This window comes from Gorilla gorilla, chromosome 8, assembly GCF_029281585.2.
Source record: "Gorilla gorilla gorilla isolate KB3781 chromosome 8, NHGRI_mGorGor1-v2.1_pri, whole genome shotgun sequence".
Classification (NCBI taxonomy): Eukaryota; Metazoa; Chordata; class Mammalia; order Primates; family Hominidae; genus Gorilla; species Gorilla gorilla.
The window spans coordinates 29,908,285-29,935,902 of record NC_073232.2 but is presented as its reverse complement, the minus strand read 5'-3'; the positions used below and the strand labels follow the sequence as shown (position 1 = coordinate 29,935,902).

General features: G+C 39.5%; 1 protein-coding gene across 4 annotated transcripts in view; it reads left to right on the top strand.

Moving 5' to 3' along the window:
* The window catches only part of NEBL (nebulette), a 395,085-nt gene that overhangs the window by 222,130 nt on the left and 145,337 nt on the right, over positions 1-27,618 (top strand). Inside the window, exons 3-4 of one of the 4 annotated variants that reach the window (XM_055353839.2) lie at positions 3,215-3,281; positions 7,343-7,430. The exons of the other annotated variants lie outside the window; for them this stretch is intronic. The gene's annotated coding sequence lies outside the window, so the exon portion shown is untranslated. The remainder of the gene's footprint in view (positions 1-3,214; positions 3,282-7,342; positions 7,431-27,618) is intronic. 4 annotated transcript variants of the gene reach the window in all.

The following is a 27,618-nucleotide window of genomic DNA, read 5'->3' as shown; positions in this document are numbered from 1 at the left end:
ATGCCCAGCTAATTGTTGTATTTTTAGTAGAAATGGGGTTTTGCCATGTTGACCAGGCTGGCCTCAAATTCCTGCCCTCAAGTGATCCGCCCACCTTGTCTTCCCAAAGTGTTGGGATTACAGGCGTGAGCCACTGTACCCTGACAGATGAGCTAGTTTCTTTAGTGAAGCTAGATAACACTACCCTCTACCCGTTGCCTTTCCAGGAAAACTTCTACATTCAGTTTTAAACTTTTCCCTATTTTCAAGCTGAATATTCTTAACTAAAAAAAGAAAAAAAAATTCCTCCTATATCCTATTTCCAGTTCTTTTTTTTTTTTTTTTTTCTTCAGACAGAGTCTCACGCTGTTGCCCAGGCTGGAGTGCAGTGGTACAATTTCAGCTCATGGCAACCTCTGCCTCCTGGGTTCAAGTGATTCTCCTGCCTCAGCCTCCCTAGTAGCTGGGACTACAGGTGCCTGGCACCACACCCAGCTAATTTTTGTATTTTTAGTAGAGACGGGGTTTTACCGTGTTGGCCCGGCTGGTCTCAAACTCCTGACTTCAGGTGATCCACCTCCCTCGGTTTCCCAAAGTCCTGGGATTATAGGTGTGAGCCACCCCGCCCGGCCCCAGTTCTTAATTGAACCTTTCAAACTCTTCATTTCTAGGTTTGAGCCATTAGTCATTGATAGAAACACAGATACTTTAGAGTAGTAGTGAAGTTTTTAAGTTTTCCAGATCTTGGTTGAATTATGTAGTTCAGAATGTAGACTTCACATGTCCCGTGCTAGCAGTTTAGCCTGGGCAGATGTGAATAAAAAGGAGGGCAGAGAGGTGAGAATAGAAAAAAAATTTCCAGGACACAGGGAAAGTCTAACAAAGACTAGCTTCATGTCTCAATTTCCAGTGCATGATGCAGATTTAGAACTTTGAAAGTATCTAAATTTTCTTCCAGATTTTATTATACCTTTTGGGACATAGCCACAGTGAGTAGAATATCCTGAATGTTAAAGAAAAACCAGAACTCTTATGTATATATTTTTGGAGTCCCAGATGTGACTATCATTAATAATTAGGCCATATAATTATAATGTCAATGAAGTTTTAGAGGCAGGTTTAAAACCTGTTGTTTTCTTAGTTCTTAAGAGTAATAGTTGAGTGTTATTTTAGCTTATTGGAGGGTCATAAGTCAAGGGAGACATTGTATAGAGATTTAATTCAAAATCCATTGGTAATCTAAGCCAAGTTTATACAATTAGAGAAAATTTTATGATTTGGTAGTTAGAAACAAGAATGTCTTTTTTTTTAAGTATGCAACTATGCTCTCTAATTTACTTTGCATTTTCCTAGAAGGATTATGTCATAAAAATTGCATTTCTTTCTTTTTTTTTTTTTGCTCATGTTTTCTTCTATAGCTTTCTTTCCATTCATGGTTGTCAGGCCTGCTTTGTAGCCTTTTTCTCTTTTGTACAGAATTATATGCAATGCTGCTTGCACAAAGATATCTAAATTTCTGTCTGAAGGACCTATTGCTTTTGTGAAATGCCTCCAGACTCTATTTGGTTCCAAGGACAAGAAGTAGGAAGTCATGTTTTTTGCTTCTTTATATTTTTGATTGATTTTTCCTTTTGTGGCTATATCAATTGTAACAAAGTCAGCTTCTTCTTTTTTTTTTTTTTTTTCGAATAGAGATAAGGTTTGCCTATATTGCCCAGGTTGGTCTTGAACTCCTCGGCTCAAGCCATCCTCCCACCTCAGCTTCCTAAAGTGCTGGGATTACAGGTATGAGCCACCATACCAGGCCAGAAAGGAATATTTAACTCATTCGAATTAAGCTTTGTATCATTGCATCCTTAGAATTATAAAGGTGTTAGAATTTGCCTGTGTTTAGCAAACCAGGAAAAAGAGTATGACTTTAGAAAAAAAGAATACAGGCAAAAAGCCTTAAAAACCATTCTATTATTCTTAACACTGTCATTTTTGATAGAATCGATTTCCCATAAACAAAGTGATTGAAATATTTATTTTTGTTGTGTAATTGTGGTGAGGCCTTTGATGATAAGTGGCATTTCTTGATCATGTTTAAATCCTCCAGAATCTGGGGCTTTGACTGTAAAGTATAAGACAGAAGTAGAAATTACCTTCACAGTTACCTGACACGTATACACCTTTATTCATGAAACATTGGCTCTGGACATGACATTGCATCAGGCCATGTGGATTTCAGAAAAAGTGAAAAACCACTTTTCTGGATGTGTTTCATGTTCATCCTAGGATGCATGAGGGCCTCAGTTGGATGTAAAAGTGTTTATGAGGAGAAGAGGCAGAAGGAAGGGAAGAGATGAATATAAGGTTAGGAACACCCGGCGTCTCCTTGTTAGAGTGCGGGGAGAGATCCCATTCCTGAAATATAGGTTGAGGCAGGATTGTTGAAGGAGTAGTTATCGTAGTTCCAAATGTGCATACTTTGGGCATCTATAAATCCAAAACAAACATTTCTAGATGATACCACTTTTGAGATCTTAATTACTGACTTAACAAACATGTTTTAAAGTGTTTACTATGTGCCGGGCACATTGCTAGGAGGTGGGATTAATGAGGAATAAAGCACAGATGACCCCTGATGCCCTGCGGCTTGTAGTTAGCCTGACAGGCAGCAGACAATGTTAGAGCAACAAGCTCTGTATATGAGATAATACATCTAATGTTCTAAATGGGAGAAATGCCAGATAGAGGGAAATGCTGTGTTAATATCAGAGGGTAACAAACTCAGGTTTAGGAGGGAAAGGAATTGAACACGAGTCATACTATTTTATTAGTTGTTAAAAACTTCACTGAATCATTGATTTCAAGAGTGATTTATAATCTTTGTTTAATAATAGAGGCTATACATCTTATTTTTAAGTTTGTCCGCTTCTGTATGTCTGTTTTCTTTATTCCGTATTTGCCTATCAGTATTCCAGAAAATACCACAAAAAATTAAGTCAAACCATCTAAATCGCTTAACAGGCATTTAAATAAAGAAATAAAGACGTCCTCAGCAGAAAAAAAACAAAACACAAAAGGAAATCAAACTACAGTATTCTATGTAAAACATTGCAAATGTTCAAGTATAGAAGAGTGTTGTTCAGCTTATTAATTTCAAGATGGTTAAAAAAATCAGTATCTTAAAAATTTGTATACATTAAAAATTCATAAATATGTTTTTACTATTTCGTTTTCAATGCTTAAGAAGATTAAAGAGTTTGAAAGTGAAACTCTGGCCATGGTTCCTTCATCTCTTTTCCTGCCTCCAACCTGTGAGTGATACTTTTGAATTTCTTTTTATTTTTTACTTTACATTCTGGGATACATGTGCAGAATGTGCAAGTTTGTTACATAGGTGTACATGTGCCATGGTGGTTTGCTGTACCTATCAATCCGTCACCTAGGTTTTAAACCCCGCATGCATTAGGTATTTGTCCTAATGCTCTTCCTCTGCTTTTCCCCCATCCCCCAACAGGCCCCAGTGTGTGATGTTCCCCTCCCTGTGTCCATGTGTTCTCGTTGTTTGACTCCCACTTAGGAATGAGAACATGCAGTGTTTGGTTTTCTGTTCCTGGGTTAGTTTGCTGAGAATGGAAGTTCTGGCCAGGGCAATCAGGCAAGACAAAGAAATAAAGGGTATTCAAATAGGAAAAGAGGAAGTCAATACTTTTGAATTTTAAATTTTTCATGACAGGGCCCAAAATATTCAGGAAATATTTTGCCTTTTAAAAACATACATGCATCTGAAATAGCTGTCTTTGCACATGTGACGTATGTGTTTGCCACGTATGCGTAGTGTGCACATATGTGTTTGAGGACAGAGCTAGTGAAAGGAAAAGAGAAACATTGGTTTTAGTGCTGTTTGGTTTCCACCTTTGGCGTTCTTGGCCCAGTCTGTGTTAACGACAAACCACTAGGACATCCCCTCAGTGCTGTGGGGTCTTTTCCTGCCAAATATTGTTCTCTTGCAAGATTAAATAGCTGAATCAGTGTGGCCCGAATCTTGATCCTGCTGAGAATATTAAGAATCCTGCAGGTTGTAATACAGATTAGCTGGTGAGAGCTCTGTTGGAGAAATAAAGTGAGTTTCTCTAAATGAATTTAACAACTGCTGTGAACCTTTTTGTGTCCTCCAGCGTGAGTGTGTGTCTGCTGGCAGTTAACCATTTATTCCCCTCATTTTCTCCAAAACTTGTTCTTGTCCACCCCTGTGCCTTTATTGTAAACACTTCCATAACTATTTCACATTCAGGTTTTGCCAGATAAGGCATTTGATACATTAAATAACTGAGTACTGTGAAGGGTAAGCCATTATTTACTTGATTTACTTAAGGGAGAAAATAATATTTTTTGGTATTTATAAAAGGAAAGGACTAGTGTCATGGGTATAATGAAATAAACCACACCACTGGGTTATTTGGAGTAAACTGACTAGCATATTGAATTCTAATCCTAGGCTTTATGTTATTGGTTGAAAGGCATGAAATATTTAGCAAGAGGCCGGACAGATGGTTAAGATTATTTACATTGCTTCTAACCTCTATCCCATTATTATTTCTGCTTCCAGGGTTAGATGCAAACCATTAAAGACTCTAAATTCTATAAAAAAGATGATACTTCCCCCTAAAAGAAAGAAATTTAAAAATAGGAACAACACTCACCTCTAAAGCTTGTCCAACCCATGGCCCTTGGGCCACATGCGACCCAGGACAGCTTTGAATGTGGCCCAGCACAAATCCATCAACTTTCTTAAAACATTATGAGATTTATACATGGACCTTTTGTTAGTGTTAACGTATTTTATGTGTGGCCCAGGGAATCCTAAAGATTGGACACCCCTGCTCTAAAGCATAAGACATACAGATAACCTGAAAATAATTCAGTGTTTGTTAGATTGTCTGATTGCAGACTTCTGTGTAAGTTTGTTGAATTCTTTTCTATTTTGGGTGCCCCTTACCTCACTTACGCATGAAGCATGTGCTCAGTCTGCTATGAAGCCGTCCTTCCATCTGCTTCCTACACTATTACCCTTTTGTCTCCTGACACCGTGTGTGTGTGTGTGTGTGTGTGTGTGTGTGTGTGATTTCTCAGTAAAAATGTCAATGGCTGTGATTTGTAAATAGCAAAGCCTGGCACAATGATAATAAACAACTATGAAGCTCATCAGTGCTGTTTTACTTTTGCAGATTACTCCATTGATTATTACTGTGACTGTTACAATTATATCTTTAGAAGTTAAATATTTAGTTAAATTATTTTGTACTTGTCATATGTACACCAAAAACTGGGAGGTACTGGGGTGGGGAGGGGAATGTTGTCCTAAGAGAAGGCACAAGAAGAGGGGAGCAGGTGAGTTTGACACTTTCTAGCCTGCCCTCATACAATAGCCTATGTTTTGCTGTTCTAGCCAATGAGGATATGAGGATGTCAGGCAAAGTACCGTCTCATCTTAAGTGTGCGCTGCCTGAATACTTTGAAAGTTACCCTACAACTCCCCTAATGCTCTCTGTGAAACACTCAGGGCTAGCACCGAGGCATTCTGACCTCTAGTCCAGGTTGCCTTTTGTTTTCGACATATGGCTCTTTGAAACTCACATCCACAGGCATTGCTGAAATTCCCAGTCATTCAGAAACAGACTTTCAAGGTGTATTCAAAAAAGGACTCATAAGTACTAAACTGTAAATCCTTCAGATATCATCAGCATCATCCTATTCTCAGGATGCACCCTGTACTCCTGGTTATTTTTTAGGGGACCTTTGTATGTCTCATTACCAAATTCTTTGGAGTCAGTCAGTTTCTGGGGATCTTGGGGTGGTGAGCTTCCTGGCACTTGTATGGGTTCTGCAGAAGTAGCTATTAACGATTCAAAAAACCCATCAGTTTAGGAGGCAAAAAAATAAATGTTATCCTTTGTTAAATGCTGCCAGGATTTCCACATCTAGAATCCCTGATTCCAGCCTCCTGATATTAAGACTCTACCCCACTTTTAGATTGTGAACTATATTACACATACAAAACAGTTGAAAGAAAATATGTCCAGTTTAAAGAATAATAAAATGGGACTGGGCACGGTGTTTGAGACCAGCCTGGCCAATAGTGTGGTGAAACCTCGTCTCCACCAAACATACAAATGTTAGCCGGGTGTGGTGGTGTGTACCTGTAGTCCCAGCTGCTTGGGAAGCTGAGGTGGGAGAATTGCTTGAACTCAGGAAGCAGAGGTTGCAGTGAGCTGAGATCACACTACTGCACTTCAGCCTGGGTGACAGAGCGAGATCCTGTCTCAAAACCAACCAACAAACAAAAAACAAAAATAATAAAATGGGTAGCCACATAGCTACTCCTGGCTCAAGAAATGGAATATTTGAAAAACCTCTGAAGGCCTTTGTGTGTTCCTTGACTCAACTTCATCCTGCTAACTACCAGTAGCACGAGGGCCACAGCTTCTTGAAAACGTAGATTTTCATAGTGAGCTCCTGAAAAGATGAAAAGATTATTTGAAAATCCAATTTCCATGTGCAGAAACAACATATAGACTTTGGAGGAAACATGATTGGCTCCTTGCTCATACAGCCTATAAGGGCTGCCTCTCACCTTCCTTGTCCTCATTTAGCTGTTCAAGACTCAAGCAGGGGCCTGTCAATCATCTGTGCATCCCTGTTCGTACATAGATGACACCCACATACCCGAATAGAGGGAAGAGATGAGAACATTCATGAAGGGTTCTTGTGTGTTGGGCCATCTTTCATGTTTGTTATTTCACTTATTTTTAGCAACAATCCCTGGAAATACTTGTCATTATTTTCATTTCACTGATGAGCAAACTGGCATTTAGAGAGGATAAATGAATTATTTAATTGCATACAATCAGTAAAGAACAGAGCTGGGATTGGAGTCCAAGTTTGTTGGTTTGTTTTTCTTTTTTCTGACCCCAAAGTCCAGTACTTGAATCCTCTACACCGGGATTTTGGGAGCATTGATTATATGTTATATCTGGAGCCCTTGTGCCACAGAGCAAATGTCCAAAGATTTTGGTTTCTTTTTGTCGGTACAGAAGCTAGTGTGTTCTTAAATGGCATTTTGGGGTCTGCATGGTGAGTATTAGGACGAAATTTTGAAATTCCAAATTTCTTAACACTGGGAACTAGACTTTCTTCTCATCCCTAAGGAGAATCTCATTCAGATGTTCCTTTATGTGCTGGGATATAAGAAGGCTTCGCATTTTTCCAGACAATTTACATGTGGTTTGTTCACGTGATGCATGATGTTATTAAGGGTTGATGCTTTTTCTCCTTCAGAATATGCTTACTTTACTTGTTCCTCCATTCTCTGAAGGTACCTTTTCTGAGCTTGACACTATCTTAGGAGCTGAGGATACAAGATCTAAGCACAGCCGTCAATGCAGAACACAGAACATAGCCTGGTAAGTGTTTTAAGAGTGGGAATTTTTGGAGTACAGAGTAAGGCACCTAACCCTAGCTGGGGTTTGGTGATGGTCCCAGATGGCTTACAGAAGAAAGTGTCCTGAGATGAGTTTTTAAGAATGAATAAGGATAGACACAAGTGAGGACTTGGCAGTGGTGAATGGTGGGTGGCAAAAAACTTCGCATGTAGGGAAACTACACGTACAGGAATGAAGAATGAGACTGTGTGGTGTTTAATGAGCTGCAAATACTAATTTTATCCTGAAAGTTTTGAAGAGTAACTAAAAAGTATTTTTTAGTAAGGAAATAACCCTACATTTTAGGGTTATTGTTTGTTTAAATATTGAGAGTGCTTAATCTAGTCCTGTGGTCAACTTGGCCCTTATGTGGATTGGATTTCACTCTAATTGTCATATGGGATCTTGTGGCCTCTTATGTCTGACTGTTGAGCCGGGTATGATTATGGCACTAGGATTTGTACATGTCTGCTTTTGGAGAATAAAAGGGAAACAATTATGATTTCTTGTATCTCTGTATGTCGAAGCGATGCCAATTAAACAAGTAACTTAGGCACTTTTATTGCATTGATTTAGAATTGAATGACAAATGTTGAGCAAAGGTGTCTGTGTGGTTTGTAAATTGGGCAATGGTGTGCTCAAGCTCCAACTGTGATACAAGCCTGGGATAGCTAGTCTCAGACATGCTCTCAGGTTGGCAGGTGTGAGAGAGTGCAAACCCATATAAATATGTATGCCTTTAGCCTTGCATGCTGCATTAGTTCTCATACAAATATAGAGAGAGATGCTACATTAGTTCTCATGCAAACACAGAAAATCTCAGTTAACCATTTTAGGTCATTTTAGTCTGCAATGTGGGGTGTTCTGGTAAACCAATTATTATATTTAATTTTATTTATTTATATAATTTATTTTATTTTATTATGAGACAGAGTCTTGGTCTTGTCGCCCAGGCTGAAGTGCAGTCACGCGATCTTGGCTCACTGCACCCTCCGCCTCCCAGGTTCAAGTGATTCTCCTGCCTCAGCCTTCCAAGTAGCTGGGATTACAGGCACACGTCACCACGCCTGGCTAATTTTTGTACTTATAGTAGAGACGGGGTTTCACCAGGTTGGCAAGGCTGGTCTTGAACTCCAGACCTCAGGTGACCTGCCTGCCTCGGCCTCCCAAATTGCTGGGATTACAGGCATTGAGCCACTGCGCCCGGCCTATATTTAACTGTATTTAAATACAAGTTAAGCCTTAACTTTTGTTGTTTTTATTGACTGTGTGTCTGAAAGTTAGATGGTGAACCATAAGGTAGCTCACTTTGACTCCAAAACTTAACCGCCTCTTGTTCATTAAACAGACCAGAGACTAGACCGTAGACACTGATTGACTAGCACAGGTCACTTTAGTGGATATAGATGATCCAAGAGATGGCCCTGGGTCCCTGTTGTCCTCAGGACACTGTCTGGAATTACATTTTTTGCCAGCTTATGAGGATGCTTGCTTGAGGCCATTTACGTTTGACTCTTAAAGTCAGAATACAGAGAAGTAGGATCCTAGTAACTGAATAGTTTTGAATGACTTAGTTTTACGTGTGTAAGGAATCGAGGACTTGATCCTAGTTAAAAGCAAAGGAAGTTAGCTTTGCATTGTAGCAGGACATGTGGGTAAGAAACAAGAAATAACTTCCTATGCTATATGGATTATGTGATACATTCGTAAGGCTCTTTCAACTTTTTTTTTTATTGTTATACTTTAAGTTTTAGGGTACATGTGCACAACATGCAGGTTAGTTGCATATGTATACATGTGCCATGTTGGTGTGCTGCACCCATTAACTCGTCAATTAACATTAGGTATATCTCCTAATGCTATCCCTCCCCACTCTCCCCAACCCACAACAGGCCGCGGTGTGTGATGTTCCCCTTCCTGTGTCCATGTGTTCTCATTGTTCAATTCCCACCTATGAATGAGAACATGTGGTGTTTGGTTTTTTGTCCTTGTGATAGTTTGCTGAGAATGATGGGTTTCCAGCTTCATCCATGTCCCTACAAAGGACATGAACTCATCATTTTTTATGGCTGCATAGTATTCCATGGTGTATATGTGCCACATTTTCTTAATCCAGTCTTTCATTGTTGGACATTTGGCTTGGTTCCAAGTCTTTGCTATTGTGAATAGTGCTGCAATAAACATACGTGTGCATGTGTTTTTATAGCAGCATGATTTATAATCCTTTGGGTATATACCCAGTAATGGGATGCTCAGTCAAATGGTATTTCTAGTTCTAGATCCCTGAGGAATCCCCACACTGACTTCCACAATGCTTGAACTAGTTTACAGTGCCACCAACCGTGTAAAGTGTTCCTATTTCTCCACAACCTCTCCAGCACCTGTTGTTTCCTGACTTTTTACTGATCACCATTCTAACTGGTGTGAAATGGTATCTCATTGTGGTTTTGATGTGCATTTCTCTGATGGCCAGTGATGATGAGCATTTTTTCATGTGTCTTTTGGCTGCATAAATGTCTTCTTTTGAGAAGTGTCTATTCATATCCTTCGCCCACTTTTTGATGGGGTTGTTTGTTTTTTTCTTGTACATTTGTTGGAGTTCATTGTAGATTCTGGATATTAGCCCTTTGTCAGATGAGTAGATTGCAAAAATTTTCTCCCATTCTGTAGGTTGCCTGTTCACTCTGATGGTGTTTCGTTTGCTGTGCAGAAGCTTTAGTTTAATTAGATCCCATTTGTCAATTTTGGCTTTTGTTGCCATTGCTTTTTGTGTTTTAGACATGAAGTCCTTGCCCATGCCTATGTCCTGAATGGTATTCCCTAGGTTTTCTTCTAGGGTTTTTATGGTTTTAGTTCTGACATTGAAGTCTTTAATCCATCTTGAATTAATTTTTGTATAAAGTGTAAGGAAGGGATCCAGTTTCAGCTTTCTACATATGGCTAGCCAGTTTTCCCAGCACCATTTATTAAATAGGGAATCATTTCCCCATTTCTTGTTTTTGTCAGGTTGGTCAAAGAACAGATGGTTGTAGATATGCGGCATTATCTCTGAGGGCTCTGTTCTGTTCCATTGGTCTATGTCACTGTTTTGGTACCAGTACCATGCTGTTTTGGTTACTGTAGCCTTGTAGTATAGTTTGAAGTCAGGTAGCGTGATGCCTCCAGCTTTGTTCTTTTGGCTTAGGATTGACTTGGCGATGTGGGCTCTTTTTTGGTTCCATATGAACTTTAAAGTAGTTTTTTCCAATTCTGTGAAGAAAGGCATTGGTAGCTTGATCGGGATGGCATTGAATCTATAAACTACCTTGGGCATTATGGCCTTTTTCACAATATTGATTCTTCCTACCCATGAGCATGGAATGTTCTTCCATTTGTTTGTATCCTCTTTTATTTCATTGAGCAGTGGTTTGTAGTTCTCCTTGAAGAGGTCCTTCACATCCCTTGTAAGTTGGATTCCTAGGTATTTTATTCTCTTTGAAGCAATTGTGAATGGGAGTTCACTCATGATTTGGCTCTCTGTTTGTCTGTTATTTGTGTATAAGAATGCTTGTGATTTTTGCACATTGGTTTTGTATCCTGAGACTGCTGAAGTTGCCTATTAGCTTAAGGAGATTTTGGGCTGAGACGATGGGGTTTTCTAGATATACAATCATGTCATCTGCAAACAGGGACAATTTGACTTCCTCTTTTCCTAATTGAATACCCTTTATTTCCTTCTCCTGCCTAATTGCCCTGGCCAGAACTTCCAACACTATGTTGAATAGGAGTGGTGAGAGAGGGCATCCCTGTCTTGTGCCAGTTTTCAAAGGGAATGCTTCCACTTTTTGCCCATTCAGTATGATATTGGCTCTGGGTTTGTCATAGATAGCTCTTATTATTTTGAGATATGTCCCATCAGTACCTAATTTATTGAGAGTTTTTAGCATGAAGGGTTGTTGAATTTTGTCAAAGGCCTTTTCTGCATCTATTGAGATAATCATGTGGTTTTTGTCATTGGTTCTGTTTATATGCTGGATTACGTTTATTGATTTGCGTATGTTGAACCAGCCTTGCATCCCAGGGATGAAGTCCACTTGTTCATGGTGGATAAGCTTTTTGATGTGCTGCTGGATTTGGTTTGCCAGTATTTTATTGAGGATTTTTGCATCAATGTTCATCAGGGATATTGGTCTAAAATTCTCTTTTTTTGTTGTGTCTTTGCCAGGCTTTGGTATCAGGATGATGCTGGCCTCATAAAATGAGTTAGGGAGGATTCCTTCTTTTTCTATTGATTGGAATAGTTTCAGAAGGAATGGTACCAGTTCCTCCTTGTACCTCTGGTAGAATTCGGCTGTGAATCCATCTGGTCCTGGACTTTTTTTGGTTGGTAAGCTATTAATTATTGCCTGAATTTCAGAGCCTGTTATTGGTCTATTCAGAGATTCAACTTCTTCCTGGTTTAGTCTTGGGAGTTTGTATGTGTCAAGGAATTTATCCATTTCTTCTAGATTTTCTGGTTTATTTGCATAGAGGTGTTTATAGTATTCTCTGATGGTAGTTTATATTTCTGTGGGATTGGTGGTGATATCCCCTTTATCATTTTTTATTGTGTCTATTTGATTCTTCTCTCTTTTCTTCTTTATTAGTCTTGCTAGCGGTCAATCAATTTTGTTGATCTTTTCAAAAAACCAGCTCCTTGTATTCATTGATTTTTTGAAGGGTTTTTTGTGTCTCTATTTCCTTGAGTTCTACTCTGATCTTAATTATTTCTTGCCTTCTGCTAGCTTTTGAATGTGTTTGCTCTTGCTTTTCTAGTTCTTTTAATTGTGATGTTAGGGTGTCAATTTTAGATCTTTCCTGCTTTCTCTTGTGGGCATTTAGTGCTATAAATTTCCGTCTACACACTGCTTTGAATGTGTCCCAGAGATTCTGGTATGTTGTGTCTTTGTTCTCGTTGGTTTCAAAGAACATCTTTATTTGTGCCTTCATTTCGTTATGTACCCAGTAGTCATTCAGGAGCAGGTTGTTCAGTTTCCATGTAGTTGAGCAGTTTTGAGTGAGTTTCTTAATCCTGAGTTCTAGTTTGATTGCACTGTGGTCTGAGAGACAGTTTGTTATAATTTCTGTTCTTTTACATTTGCTGAGGAGTGCTTTACTTCCAACTATGTGGTCAATTTTGGAATAGGTGTGCTGTGATGCTGAGAAGAATGTATATTCTGTTGATTTGGGGTGGAGAGTTCTGTAGATGTCTATTAAGTCCGCTTGGTGCAGAGCTGAGTTCAATTCCTGGGTATCCTTGTTGACTTTCTGTCTCGTTGATCTGTCTAATGTTGACAGTGGGGTGTTAAAGTCTCCCATTATTATTGTGTGGGAGTCTAATTCTCTTTCTGTGTCTCTAAGGACTTGCTTTATGAATCTGGGTGCTCCTGTATTGGGTGCGTGTATATGTAGGACAGTTAGCTCTTTTTGTTGAATTGATCCCTTTATCATTATGTAATGGCCTTCTATGTCTCTTTTGATCTTTGTTCATTTAAAGTCTGCTTTATCAGAGACTAGGATTGCAACCCCTGCCTTTTTATATTTTCCATTTGCTTGGTAGATCTTCCTCCATCCCTTTATTTTGAGCCTATGTGTGTCTCTGCACATGAGATGGGTTTCTTGAATACAGCACACTGATGGGTCTTTACTCTTTATCCAATTTGCCAGTCTGTGTCTTTTAATTGGAGCATTTAGCCCATTTTACATTTAAGGTTAATATTGTTATGTGTGAATTTGATCCTGTCATTATGATGTTAGTTGGTTATTTTGCTCATTAGTTGATGCAGTTTCTTCCTAGCCTCGATGGTCTTTACAATTTGGCATGTTTTTGCAGTGGCTGATACCAGTTGTTCCTTTCCATGTTTAGTGCTTCCTTCAGGAGCTCTTTTAGGGCAGGCCTGGTGGTGACAAAATCTCTCAGCATTTGCTTGTCTATAAAGTATTTTATTTCTCTTTCACTGAAAAAGCTTAGTTTGGCTGAATAGGAGATTCTGGATTGAAAATTCTTTTCTTTAAGAATGTTGAATATTGGCCCCCACTCTCTTCTGGCTTGTAGAGTTTCTGCTGAGAGATCAGCTGTTAGTCTGATGGGCTTCCCTTTGTGGGTAACCTGACCTTTCTGGCTGCCCTTAACATTTTTTCCTTCATTTCAACTTTGGTGAATCTGACAATTATGTGTCTTGGAGTTGCTCTTCTCGAGGAGTATCTTTGTGGCGTTCTCTGTATTTCCTGACTTTGAATGTTGGCCTGCCTTGCTAGGCTGGGGAAGTTCTCCTGGATAATATCCTGCAGAGTGTTTTCCAACTTGGTTCCATTCTCCCCGTCACTTTCAGGTACACCAAGCAGACATAGATTTGGTCTTTTCACATAGTCCCATATTTCTTGGAGGCTTTGTTCATTTCTTTTTATTCTTTTTTCTCTAAACTTCTCTTCTTGCTTCATTTCATTCATTTGATCTTGCATCACTGATATCCTTTCTTCCAGTTGATCTCATTGGCTACTGAGGCTCGTGTATTCGTCACGTAGTTGTTGTGCGATGGTTTTCAGCTCCATCAGGTCCTTTGAGGACTTCTTTGCTTTAGTTATTCTAGTTAACCATTCGTCTAATTTTTTTTCAAGGTTTTTAACTTCTTTGCCGTGGGTTTGAACTTCCTCCTTTAGCTCGGAGTAGTTTGATCATCTGAAGCCTTCTTCTCTCAACTCGTCAAAGTCATTCTCCATCCAGCTTTGTTCCATTGCTGGTGAGGAGCTGCATTCCTTTTAAGGAGAAGAGGCGCTCTGATTTTTAGAATTTTCAGCTTTTCTGCTCTGGTGTCTCCCCATCTTTGTGGTTTTATCTACCTTTGGTCTTTGATGATGGTGACGTACAGATGGGTTTTTGGTGTGGATGTCCTTTCTGTTTGTTAGTTTTCTTTCTAACAGTCAGGATCCTCAGCTGCAGGTCTGTTGGAGTTTACTGGAGGTCCACTCCAGACCCTGTTTCCCTGGGTATCAGCAGCGGAGGCTGCAGAACAGCGGACATTGGTGAGCAGCAAATGTTGCTGCCTGATCGTTCCTCTGGAAGTTTTGTCTCAGAGGAGTATCCAGCCGTGTGAGGTGTCAGTCTGCCCCTACTGGGGGGTGCCTCCCAGCTAGGCTACTCGGGGGTCAGGAACCCACTTTAGGAGGTAGTCTGTCCATTCTCAGATCTCCAGCTGTGTGCTGGGAGAACCACTACTGTCTTCAAAGCTGTCAGACAGGGACATTTAAATCTGTGGAGGATTCTGCTGCCTTTTGTTTGGCTATGCCCTGCCACCAGAGGTGGAGGCTACAGAGGCAGGCAGGCCTCCTTGAGCTGTGGTGGGCTCCACCCAGTTCAAGCTTCCCGGCCGCTTTGTTTACCTACTCAAGCCTGGGCAATGGTGGGCGCACCTCCTCCACCCTTGCTGCCGCCTTGCAGTTTGATCTCAGACTGCTGTGCTAGCAGTGAGCGAGGCTCCATGGGTGTAGGACCCTCTGAGCCAGGCGCAGGATATGATCTCCTGGTGTGCCATTTGGTAAGACTGTTGGAAAAGTGCCGTATTAGGGTGGGAGTGACCCGATTTTCCAGGTGCCGTCTGTCAACCCTTTCTTTGACTAGGAAAGGGAATTCCCTGACCCCTTGTGCATCCTGGGTGAGGTGATGCCTCACCCTGCTTCAGCTCACGCTTGGTGCACTGCACCCACTGTCCTGCACCCACTTTCTGACGCTCCCCAGTGAGATGAACCCAGTCCCCCAGTTGGAAACGCAGAAATCATCTGTTTTCTGTGTCACTCACACTGGGAGCTGTAGACTGGAGCTGTTCCTATTCGACCATCTTGTCACCACCCCCTGGCTCTTTCAACTTTTGAAGTGACCTGTTTCAGCTGAACATTGTACCTCAATCACTGTGCCTGTTTTCTCCTACATCTCTCATGGGAATGATAATATCTGATGCTTATTTTAAGTTGGGAGGATGAATGAATGCATGATGGAAAAGCCCTTTTCGTGACTCAGAAGAAAGTTGCTATTAAATAAAAATGTGAAATCGAGCTTTCTCAGTGGAGATGGGTACACCTAGGGGTGATTGGCTTTCCTTTTGGGCCTTTAAGAATTTTATTAACATGTAATTGAGAGACATGGGAAAAACAGTTTAGCCTGGTTTGGGAGGCTTGGGGAAGTCTGTGTGCCCTCATGTAGGGCAGGAGAAAGCTGAGCCTATGTCATTGGGCTGCACTTGGCAGGTGCAATTTTAAATCGTTCCAGATCACACATCGAAAGCAAAGTGGTGGTAATTATTCCTAAGGATTCCAAAATGTTTTGCTTTGAAATGCGGATTAAGACCAGGCAAAAACCAGGATGTTTGATGAAAGGTCCCATTTCCTTCTTATGCTTTTGTTCTTTTTAAGAGTATGTGATATGAGCTAGTGTTTATGTTGCTGCTGAAAAAGAATCAACCCAAGCTTATTCATAAGGTGGGAGATGTTCAAGCCTATTGAACAGTGTTGGATTACCAGGTCATTTGCAAGGTCAGAAAAGGCAATAATTAGAACAGGCAGAAATTAAACAATGAGTGGTAATCCTAAAAAAATTAAAACACAGAAAACACTGCATTATTTATTTAGATTCAGTGAGAAGTTGCCAAGAAAGAGGCAGCTGGCCTTCTGCTTTTTGGAATGTTTGTACACTAGAGAAGGAGCTGTCCCTTGGATTTAAGTTCTCACTTAATTCTTGCTGTAAGACCAGACCTAATTGTAAAAGGAAGTGGGGAACAGACATAGTTAACTATGTGATTCAGGACAGAAAAGACATGGGCCAGAGTGACAAGCAGACTGAATTTGGATTCTGCTTATACAGATTTCATAATCGTTGTCCACCATTTTTTAGGTTCCATTTGCAATAGCCTGTTAGGCATAAACAGCTGATTTGAGAGACAGACAAGACCTGAGTTCTAATGCCCACATCTTTTTTTATTGCCCCTTTTACCATAGGAAATAGAGTAATAAAGTGATTCTGTTTCATTCACTTTATTATGTCTAAGTTTCCACATCTGTAAAATGGAAATGAAAATATTTGCAGAGTTTTTATGAGAATTAAATATTAGCTCTTACAATATGAGTAAAAGATTTGTCATTGTGCTTAATAATTGATAGTTTTGTTATTATTATGCAATAAACTGAAAATGGAGGAAAGATTTTGGCATGGAAATGTTTTAATTAGTCATGTCATTTTGAATTTGTAGAAGTAGCAGCAGTATTTCCAGTCTTCAAATTTATTGCCATTTGCAACAGTTTATTTTATATTTATTTGGATTTTTTAGAAGGCACATTATTTTGATTACCATCCCTTACAGTTTTAGATATAATATCTTTATTAAATAGTGCTGCAATTTTTTCTGGAAGCTAATGTCCATTATAGAACTTCCAATGATAAGAGTGGAAGTTGGGCCTATAATGATTCTCATGTATTGAAGGTGAAAAAAATTCTTCTTAGATTATTAGTTCACAAATGAGCTATTTTGCAATTTGAACTCAGGACCCTAAGATTTTTAGATAATTTCCTAATGATTCTTTGCATCCTTACAAGCATTGTGATAAGCATCAAGATTGTTTAAGATGGGATGGAGAAAACCATATATTTCTTCTGAAATTCTGTATTTTAATTTAAAGAGGTAACAGTGTTTTAATTCTGCTTCCATTTCATTAAAAGGCACAGATTCCAGATTCAGTCTCTCATTGCACAGTATCCTTGCAAAGGAGGAGATCTGCCAATGTCCGTGTGATTTCCAGGCGATGCAAATATTTTAAGGCTCACTACCGAGGGGAGCATGTTCTTGGGGGTGTTCTCAGTTCTGTTATCTGCATTCTTCCATGTGGTGCTTAGTGAATTCGATGAAGAGATGCTGATAATCGTCTGCTGCCTTACTTGATATTAGCGTCACTTGTAGGCTCACAGTTGCCATTTGTCGTGTTAAGCACAGTCTTGAGAAGATTAAAAATTTCTGTTATTTTTTATCCAGAAATGAATCTATGTTGTGATCTTTGTTATTGATACCCATGTTGTGTATTCTACAATATCTCCATCTGAGAGGAGATGGTGGATGCTTCCTCGGGGTGACTTTTATAATACTTACCACACTGTGTTGAAGGACTGATTGAATTTCCTCTCTTTCCAGCCAGGTAGACTGTGGTTCTTTGAGCTCAGGGAATGTGGCCAGTCATATTTTTAACCCCAGCACCAGACATGGTACCTGGCATGTATTGGCCTTCAGTAAGTGTTTTAACGAATAAATAAAATCGTGTGGCACTTTGCTTCACTATTGCACAGCATGCCAGTTTATTTCCAGATTCATTTCCAATCACAACTCTTGACCTATCTTGATACTCTCCTAGATCTCTCTTCCCATTTTGTTCCTGATAGAAATGTTGCTATGTCTTAAAGATTTGTCTGTTAATGAAATAGTAGGTGCATTTTATGTGCTGTGGTTGCACCTTGTATGAGTCAGGAAGTTAGCTGCTGAAATAAACAACCTTCAGATCTCAGTACAATAGAGGTTTATTTTACTCTGACACTACAAACCAACACAGCTTGGTAGCAGAGAGGGGGCTTAAAAGGGCTCTGTTCCATGCAGTCATTCAGGGATCCAGGCCCCTTCTGTCTAGCACCTCTGGTATCCAGTGGGCCCATGGCATTCTCCACTGGATGAGCTGCATCTGGTGTGCAGTCAGGCAAAGAGCGGGCCCATCGTGAATAGCACGGGTTTCAGGTTCAGTCTGGAAGTCATGCACGTCACGTCCATCCATATTCCACAGGCTAGAATTCAGTTTTGCAGACTCACTTCACTGTGGAAGGCTCAAAATGTGGAGTGGTGTGCCAAAGAGAATGACTAACAACTCTGCGTTAGTGCACAATAGTAAGTCCCTGTGGCACACTCTTTGATCAAAAAGCACATCATTTGAGACTAGGCAGAAATAGTCCCAAACACTTTATATATCCCTTCAGCTCCTGAGATGCTTGTCATATTCTCATGACAGCCGAATCTGAGTTTCAAGGAGACCTAGGCACTCTCTATAATAGAAGGAATACTTCGGGCTCAGAACCCATCTTCTTTGCCTTTTGGTTTGACCGTAGACCTGTCTGTGAAGTCTTGCTCAGTCACAGATGAGACTAAAGTCCAGTCTGAAGCAGGGAGCGAGAACTTGCAATCATTTCATAAATCAGGCACAAAAAGTTGAAGTGTAAAATGGGGCCTTTTTTTTATTTCAACGTTAATGAAAACATATTTTAAAATAAACCTGTACTTTTACAAAAAATACAAAAGTGAAGATAGTGAAACTGATAGTGTACCCAGCTGGCCATATACTGAACTGAGAAACTCTGAATAGTTGGTGACAAGGAAATGGCTTCTTAAACACTCGTCTCCCCAAGATAAGAACCATCCCCACTTGAGAACTAGAACTGAGTGGAGGACACCTGCCAATGTCGTTTGTGTTGTATCTGAATTCACCAAACCGTGAGGCTTTATTGTATTTTCTTATGTAACTTTCTTTTTTTGTTTTTGAAATGGAGTCTCCCTCTGTCACCCAGTCTGGATGCAATGCAATGGTGTGATCTTGGCTCACTGCAACCTCTGCCTCCCAGGTTCAAGTGATTCTGCTGCCTCAGCCTCCCAAGTAGCTGGGATTACAGGCACATGCCACCACACCCGGCTAATTTTTGTATTTTTAGTAGAAATGGGGTTTAGCCATGTTGGCCAGGCTGGTCTTGAACTCATGGCCTCAGGTGATCCACCCGCCTTGTCCTCCCAAAGTGCTGGGATTATAGGTATGAGCCACTGCACCCGGACTTCTTCTGTAACTTTTTAAGGTTTATACTTACCTGCCACTCCTGAGAGTGAGTCAGTCATATAGTCTAGTAGTGTACAGTTAAGTTTTGAGGCTATTTTCTGAAAATAACTTTGGCGTCATATTTGTTGTGAAAAAACTAGTTCTTAAGGGCATCTGATGGCTTAAAACATTGACACTTTCTTTCAGGGTCACAGGTAACAATTTATAAATTTACTATAAAAAAGGGCTTAATTAGTTTTTGGGTCAGGAGGGACTGATGCAAATGGTGAACCATAAGTAATCTAAAGGCTTCAAATCATTTCTGGGGATCCCCAGTTCATGCCCACAGAATGGCAAACACATCGAGAGAATCTAGGTTCTTCTAATCGATTGTACCTTTTTTTTTGTCATGCAAACTTGTGCATGTATTTTCTGAAGTGTTAATGCAGTTAGTATCTAATGTACCTAATTTATGCAATTGGATATTTCATAAATGGGTTTTCTGCATGCAAGCATTTGTACACATTAATATTTATGCAAGTATTCAAATCAATGCAAGGGCATCTGTCTGAATCTGTGATGAAAATATGCATATGCATGAACATTTGTACTGGGGGATAAGTCCCCGGAGTTAGGGATTGCTGAGGTTACAGTTTTCAACTTTTGTCCTTTTGGCAAACTTTTCTTGATTAGGAAAGGCATGTGAAGAAATAGCACAATGATTAGTATCGACAAATAAAATGGTTTTATGTAAATATACGTAATAGCAAGTCTATTGAAGTTCCTTTAATCAGTGATATGATTTTTAGAAAATGCTATTTTAGAATGTGTAGCAGTTTTCAGCAAGAATACTTATTCTTTTTTAAAAAATTTTTTAAAAATTTTACTTTAAGTTCTGGGATACATGTGCAGAATGTGCAGGTTTGTTACATAGGTATACATGTGCCATGGTGGTTTGCTGCACCTGTCAACCCATCGTTTAGATTTTAAGCCCTTCATACATTAGGTGTTTGTCCTAATGCTCTCCCTCCCCTTTCTCCCCCACCCCCCGCCCCCAGGCCCTGGTGGGTGTTGCTCCCCTCTTTGTATCCATGTTTTCTCATTGTTTAACTCCCACTTGTGAGTGAGAACACTTGGTGTTTGGTTTTCTGTTCCTGTGTTAGTTTGCTGAGAATGATGGCTCCAGCTTCATCCATGTCCCTGCAAAGGACATGAACTCATTCTTTTTTAAGGCTGCATAGTATTCCATGGTGTATACGAAGGGCACTTATTCTTATATATGAGTACGGGAGACAGGTACGATATGGTGGTTTGGACTAAGCTGGTGGCCACTGGAATGGAGAAAAGATGAATTTAAGTTTTGCCTTGGAGATAGATGGATAAAACATGCTGAAGAATGAAATGTTTGTAATGAGGGAGTAGAGGAAAAAAGAATGTCTCCTAGAATATTGTTTCTAGTAAATGGGTGAGTGATGTGGCCAGTTAGCTTAGATGAGGAAGACCAGGGAAGAAATACATGAAAGAATATGCTGTTAGTAATAAAATAATTTGTGTAAGAAATGTTTGATTTCTTTATTATTTCTTTCCTTACTTTGGCTTGAATTTGACCTATAGAAATAAATAGGCTTGGTTAGTGTGGGACTTTCTTTACTTCCTTCCAGATGCACATAAGAATGTAAAGGATGATACAATACGGGGCTGGGGTGGGGAAGAAGGGTTTTGATTTCAAGTTCTTGGTGGTCGCTGTTGAGACCCTCATCCATGTCATGTCAGGTGGCTCTAACTTCTGCGCCCTGCATGGGCCGGAGACTCTTTCCCAGGTTGGAAACTCCAGCGTCTGGGATTGACCGCCCTAGGCAGGCCAAGGAGCCTCCCCCAGGAGGCCTGGACTTTTTCCAGGCCACAGCCATGGCGCAAAAGGACTGACAGTCCTCATTCCTTGATGATCTACTGACTCTCATCCCATATCTTTGTTAGTTTAGAGGAACATTTCTCTTTGATCTCTTATATTTTCAATTCTGATTTGTCCATTTATTAGTTTCAAATGGCAAAGTGTTTCTCTTAATTTATAAACTTATTTATATATTGGTAAAGCTCCAGTCTTCTATGTTAACAGTTTATGGCAGGCCAAGAATAAACAGAGTTGATTCTGAAACATCAGTTTTGCAGTTTAAAGATGTGTTAAAGATTTTTTTTTAAATCTCATTGCAGAAGAATTTAATATCTACCAGCTGTTTAGAAGAATTGAGAATTATGGTGTGTCTTTGTCATACTTTGATAACATCTTCCCAATGAAATTTTGGTTAGTTTATTTTGAGCTGAAATGCTAGAGAATTTATTTATTTTTTCTTATGGGAAAGGAAAGGTTGAGAAAATTATGAATGATTGAGGTGTGAATCTGAAAGGACTGGCTTGCTCAGAGTTGTGATGTCTTTTCTGAAAGCCTAAACAGTACTGATTTTCCACGATTGACTGGAGTAAAGGTACAGGCGTTTGTTTCTATGTTTTATATGTTTAGGGTAAGGCTGTGACTGTCCACACAACAGACGTCGATTGGTTAGATGTTCCAGATTGCAAATTGACATACAATATTGCCTACTTTGAATGTTTTCCAGTTAGCATCATTCTAGGCAAACCTTATGGTATGGGATTTGGGTCCCGGATCTCCATGCTCCTGTGTGGTAAAAGAGGATTAGAATCATTTCTAAGGAAGATTTTGTCTCTCCTGTTGGCATTTATGTGGCTCATGTCTAAGTAGAAGCCGTCTATTTAGGCTCAAGGCAGAAGGGGTAGCAAGTGGGGAAGTTCTGCAGTGAAAAGGAGCATGGTGTGTCATCAGTGGAGAGAAAGCTGGACTGAGCAAAAGGGGAACTGGTGTAGGATTTAGTAGGAGAGACTAGGCAGGGCCATGGTAGAGCTAGGATTTTACTGTCACTGTCATGGAAGTTTTGAAGTAAAGGTATGATACAATTTAATTTGCATTTTCAAAAAGACTACCTTTGCTGATGTCTAGGAAAAATGTGTTTTATGGTGCAAGAATGTACACAGAGAATGAGTACAGGAGACACGTGAGATAGGGTGGTTTGGACTAAGCTGGTGGCCATAGAAATGGAGAAAAGAAGATGAATTTAAGTTTTGCTTTGGATGTAGATCCAATAAAACGTGTGGAAGGATGAAATGTTTATAATGAGCGAGTAGGGAAAACAAGAACGTCTCCTAGAATTTTGTTTCTAGTAAATGAGTGAGTGGAATGGCTAGTTAGCTTAGATGAGGAAGACTAGGGAAGGGATAAATTAAAGGTAGACACATTTTGGTTGGATGTGGACATCTAAATGGAGGTGGCCGTTAAGCTGTTATCTCTACTAGTGTGAAACTCAGGGGAGAAGGCAGAGAAGAGGCATAAATGTGAGAGTCATCAGCACCTAGGTGGCATTTACAACCCTGGAATGAGGTGAGATCACCCAGCAAGAAAGTTTAGATAGAAATGAGAAGTGGCCCAGTACCAAGCCTGAAGCTCTCTAACCTCAATTTTTTTATTTTTATTTTTTATAGACTTAGAAGGTACAGGTGCAGTTTTGTTAAATACATATATTGCACAGTGGTGAAGTCCGGGCTTTTAGTGTAACTGTCACCCCAATAGTATACACTGTACTCATTAGTATACACTGTACTCATTTGGTAATTTCTCATCTGTCATCCCCTCCCACCCTCCCCACTTTCCAAGTCTCTAGTGTCTATTATTCCACTCTGTATGTCCACGTGTACACATTATTTAGCTCCCAGTTGTAAATGAGAACATGTGGTATCTGACTTCCTGAGTTATTTCACTTAACGATAATGGCCTCCAGTTCCATCCACATTGCTGAAGAGATATGATTTTATTCTTTCTCTGAGTAGTATTCCATGGTGTATGTGTATATGTATACATAGATGCAAGGGCATCTGTCTGCATCTGTGATGAAAATATGCATATGCATGAACATTTGTATCGGGGGTAAGTCCTCAAAGTTAGGGATTGCTGAGGTTACAATTTTCAACTTTTGTCCTTTTAACAAAATTTTATTGACTAGGAAAGGCAGGTGGAGAAATAGCACAACCATTAATATTGACAAATAAAATGGTTTTATGTAAATATACTTAATAGCAGTGAATAAGTCTATCGAAGTTCCTTTAATCAGTGATAGGAATATATATATATGTATATATTTATATCTCTCATATTTTCTTTATCCAGTCATCTGTTGATGAACACTTAGGTTGATTCCGTATTTTTGCTATTGCGAATAGTACTGTGATAAGCATACTAGTGCAGATATATTTTTGATATGTTGATTTCTTTTCCTCTGGGTAGATACCCAGTAGCGGGATTGCTGGATCAAAATGGTAGGTATGGAGGTTTCTCAAAGATCTCCAACCTTTAGAGGCCTGGTGGAAGAGGAGGAACAAGCAAAGGTGGGTCTACTGAGATGAGAGAGAATTAAGAAGGTAAGAGAGGAGGGGATGAATTGGAAATAGTGAATAGAGATAATCATTTAAGAAGTTTTGCTGTGAAGGGCAAAGAGAAATGGCACTGAAGATGGAAGTAGTCTAAGATCAAAATATTTTTGTTGTATTTTTCATCTTTGTTTTTAAATACAGGAGCTATGAAAGCATGTTTTAATTAACGTTGATGGAATTGATCTGGTAGAGTAGGAGAAACCGGTGATACGAGAGAGAGGGATTACAGCAGGAGCAAAGTTCTAGAGAAGGGTGGAAAGAAGGGGATAGAATTCAAAGCACAAGTATAGTGTTGGCCTTCAGTAGAATCCAGGAATATTTCCTTCCATTGGATCAGAAGGGAAAGCAGAAAATATGTCTACAGTTATGGGCAGGGGAAAGTGAGACACCCACAATGGATTGCTTCTACTTTCTGTATTCTCGTGGGCTCTGCCGGCTATTTCTTCTCCTTTTCTCTCCAATCCTTTTTCTTAGCGCTTAAGATTTGTTTCTGCACATCTCCAGTCTCAATTCAGTTGTCTATGCTGTGTATATGTCTGAGTTCTCTTGTGGTGCCTGCAAGTGATGGCATAGCCTGACCCAGAGTAATTTTTTTACCTTAGCACTCAGCTGTGTAGCATGGTAGCCACTGGCCACATGTGACGACTGCCTACTTGAAAGGTGGCTGGTGTAACTGAGAAATTGAACGCTTAATTTTACTTAGTTTAAATGTAAACACTGATACTCAATTCAGTTACTGGAAAAATTTTACTATGTTTGGGACATGTGAATCTACTTTTTCAACTGTACCAAGTATTTCAGATGATGTTTAGCATCTGGATTGAGATGTGCTGTAAGTATAAATAGTACAGTGATTTTGAAGACTTAGCTAAAAAATATGTAAACTATTCCATTAATAATTTTATATCAATAACATGTTGAAATGACAATTTGGATCTGCTGAGTTAAAAATATATTATTAAGTTCATTTCGCTAGATTAAAAAGAAACTTTTTAAAAGTACCTACTAGCAAAGTTAAATATAACATGTGGCTCACATTGTATCTCTGTTGGGTGACACTATCTTACAGGATGAAAGCTTCATATTTTATGTGTATACTTGGTTGTGCCTATCTAGGAGTAAGTCATATCTTACCACGAGAAGCAGAAACAGTTTAGGAAACATAGCCTCAGAGAGTTTATTCTTCTTGCCTAAGGTCTCAGGGCTGCAAAACTGGGATTTGAACCCTGGCTGTCTGGCTGCCACAGGCTGTGCTCTGGACTGTATACCACACATAAGTCTTCTGTGAAGTCTTGCACTTGAGTTATTCTGTGTTTACACTGGCAAAGGATATTTACATGAACACTTAAAAGATAGGTTTTGGTTTTTAACTCATAGTTGAAATTATGACTCTCAGAGTATGGTTTTAATGTACTGTTACTGACTTTGCTTTGATCAAATTGAGGATACACAGTTTATAGTTAGGGCTCTCCTTGTCCTTAAGCTCATAGGCTAACAGTCAAGTCTTTTATGTGTCTTATTTACTATCAGTGATGATCACCATTTGCTCTGTGGAGTAGATCTACAAGAAAAAAACTTCTTCCATATTTGATAACATTCTTTTTCTGTCTTCAGATTAAGATTTCATAAAGAATCTTTGTGAAGACAAGATCTATTTATTTTAATAGGAATAATTTAAAGTTAATATAAATTTTAAAGGGTTGAAGTTCATAGTCGGCCATGATGTTCTGTGGGCATCTGGGGGTCAGCACATCCCAAACTTGAACTCATGGTCCATTCCTTTTATTCTTCTTCATTCCCCATCTTATTTAATGTTATCACTGGACACACAGTGGCCAGAGTAGAAACTTCAGTTATCCTCCGCTCCTGAGCTTCTGTCTCTCCACATGCAGTCGCGTTGAAACTCCTCTCCAAATCTCTCCAGTCCCTCCCATCCTTTCTTTCCACCACCACCACTGCCTAGTGCAGACCTTCTCCATTCAGTTGTGATTGTTCAATGATTTTTCCTCCCCACTCATCTGTGATCTCTTAGGAGAGGGGCCTTTGTCTCTTTCATCTATGCATTTTTAGTTCTTAGCTGAGAGCTTGTGCTTAGTTGATGGGAATATTCATAGGTTGTGTTTCTCTTCTATTCAGAAATTGAAACCGATCTGTGTTTACTCTCTGTTTGCATTCTTTTCTCCTGAATACTGTTAGCAAAGCTTATTCAGCATCACTCTTCAGCTGGATGTGCCATCGGCAGTAATGCTGCTGGCCATTGCTGAATGCAAGACAACACACTCTCCCCCTGCACCCGCTCAGCTCACATGAATCCAGCTAAAATCCCTCCCTGGCAATTCCAACGAATGAGGGACAGATTTCTTTCCTGGAGCATAAGTCCTATAGTAATATGCCCCTAGGGAATAGAATGTGATAGAAATCCTTGGAATACGATATCTCATACTTGATAACCTTGGGACAAACTGTGGATAATTTTCATATAGGTATAGGCAGAGCATCAGGCACATGGTTTATAAGCCAAAATGTTTGATAGGAAACTGAAAAAAGGAAAAATAAGATCATAAAAGAAGCAAAATTTCACATAATCAAATCACAAGTTTGTTTAAGCCCTCTTAGAAAAATTAGTCAAGTTTTATAAAGGATTGCAAAAGAATCCCACGAATATAGATCATGCTCAGAGCTCTGTGGTACCAGGTTACTTCAGCATTTACTTTGGGTCTGTCTCCAAACAGGATATTATTTCAGAAATGAATCTGCAGCAATCCTGTCCCTGGTGAAAGGGAACCAGTTCTTTTTGCCTGTAACATAGCAAAAGATGCCGGTAGCGACTCAAGCCATTTTTTTGTGCATCTGATGAAGAGATATTGGTATTTTTATATGGCCTATAAGATTTCATAAGAGGCATAATGGAGAGTTTAATTAAACAAAATGTTCTTTTCTGCTCTTTCTCAATTTACTGGTGGCAGGCTGGGAATGGTGGGTCCATATGTTATGGACACCTGTTTACGAATGGCCCACACCTATAGACAGCTGGCCTACTCTTTCCAGGACACCTACTGAATAAGAGTATTGTGAAAAATCTCAGAGCTTTTGAAGAATAGTTTGACTTTCAGCTAGAGGAAACAAAAAAACTGCCCAAAATATCGTTAATTAGAGAAAGCTCTATGTCTAGATTTTCCGGCATGAGACAATAGCCAATATGGCTGACCTCTACTCCAAATTGTGTGCTCTTGATAGCTTCTGTTCTGCCTTTTTTTTTTTTTTAATTGTTGTTCTCTCTGGAATTCCAATAATGAGTTCAACTTAGTTAGCAAACATCTTTCTAAATGTGTGGGTTAAGGAGTTGGCAGCAATTCATATAATAATTAGTGTGAAATCAGATTGCTTTCTTTCAGAATAAGGTAAGTCAGGCCAGCCACTCTGAAAAAGGTGAGTGTATTTATTGGTGTGAGGAAGTCCATGCTTTTGGAGGGTGGACGCTTTGGGAAAAAGGATAGAGTAGAACCAGTCAAGAGAGAGAAGGTGAAGGGTTCAGGGAAGCTCTACAAGGGGGATGGAGGGAGGGATACTAGGTCATAAGAGGGGAAAGATGAACTTTTGCTGTTTCAGAGTATTCCTAGGAGCCATCCTAATGTTGATACAAATATTCCATCCATACCATGGAATATTCCACAGTCATTAAAGAAATAAAGTAGATTTATGAGTAAAAAGAAAGTGAAGAACAGATTGCATTGTATATTTCCATTTCTGGATATAATTTGAAAGATGATACATGCATATATGCATGTATATGTTTGAGTATGTGCAGAGAGTATTTCTGGAAGAAATGTAA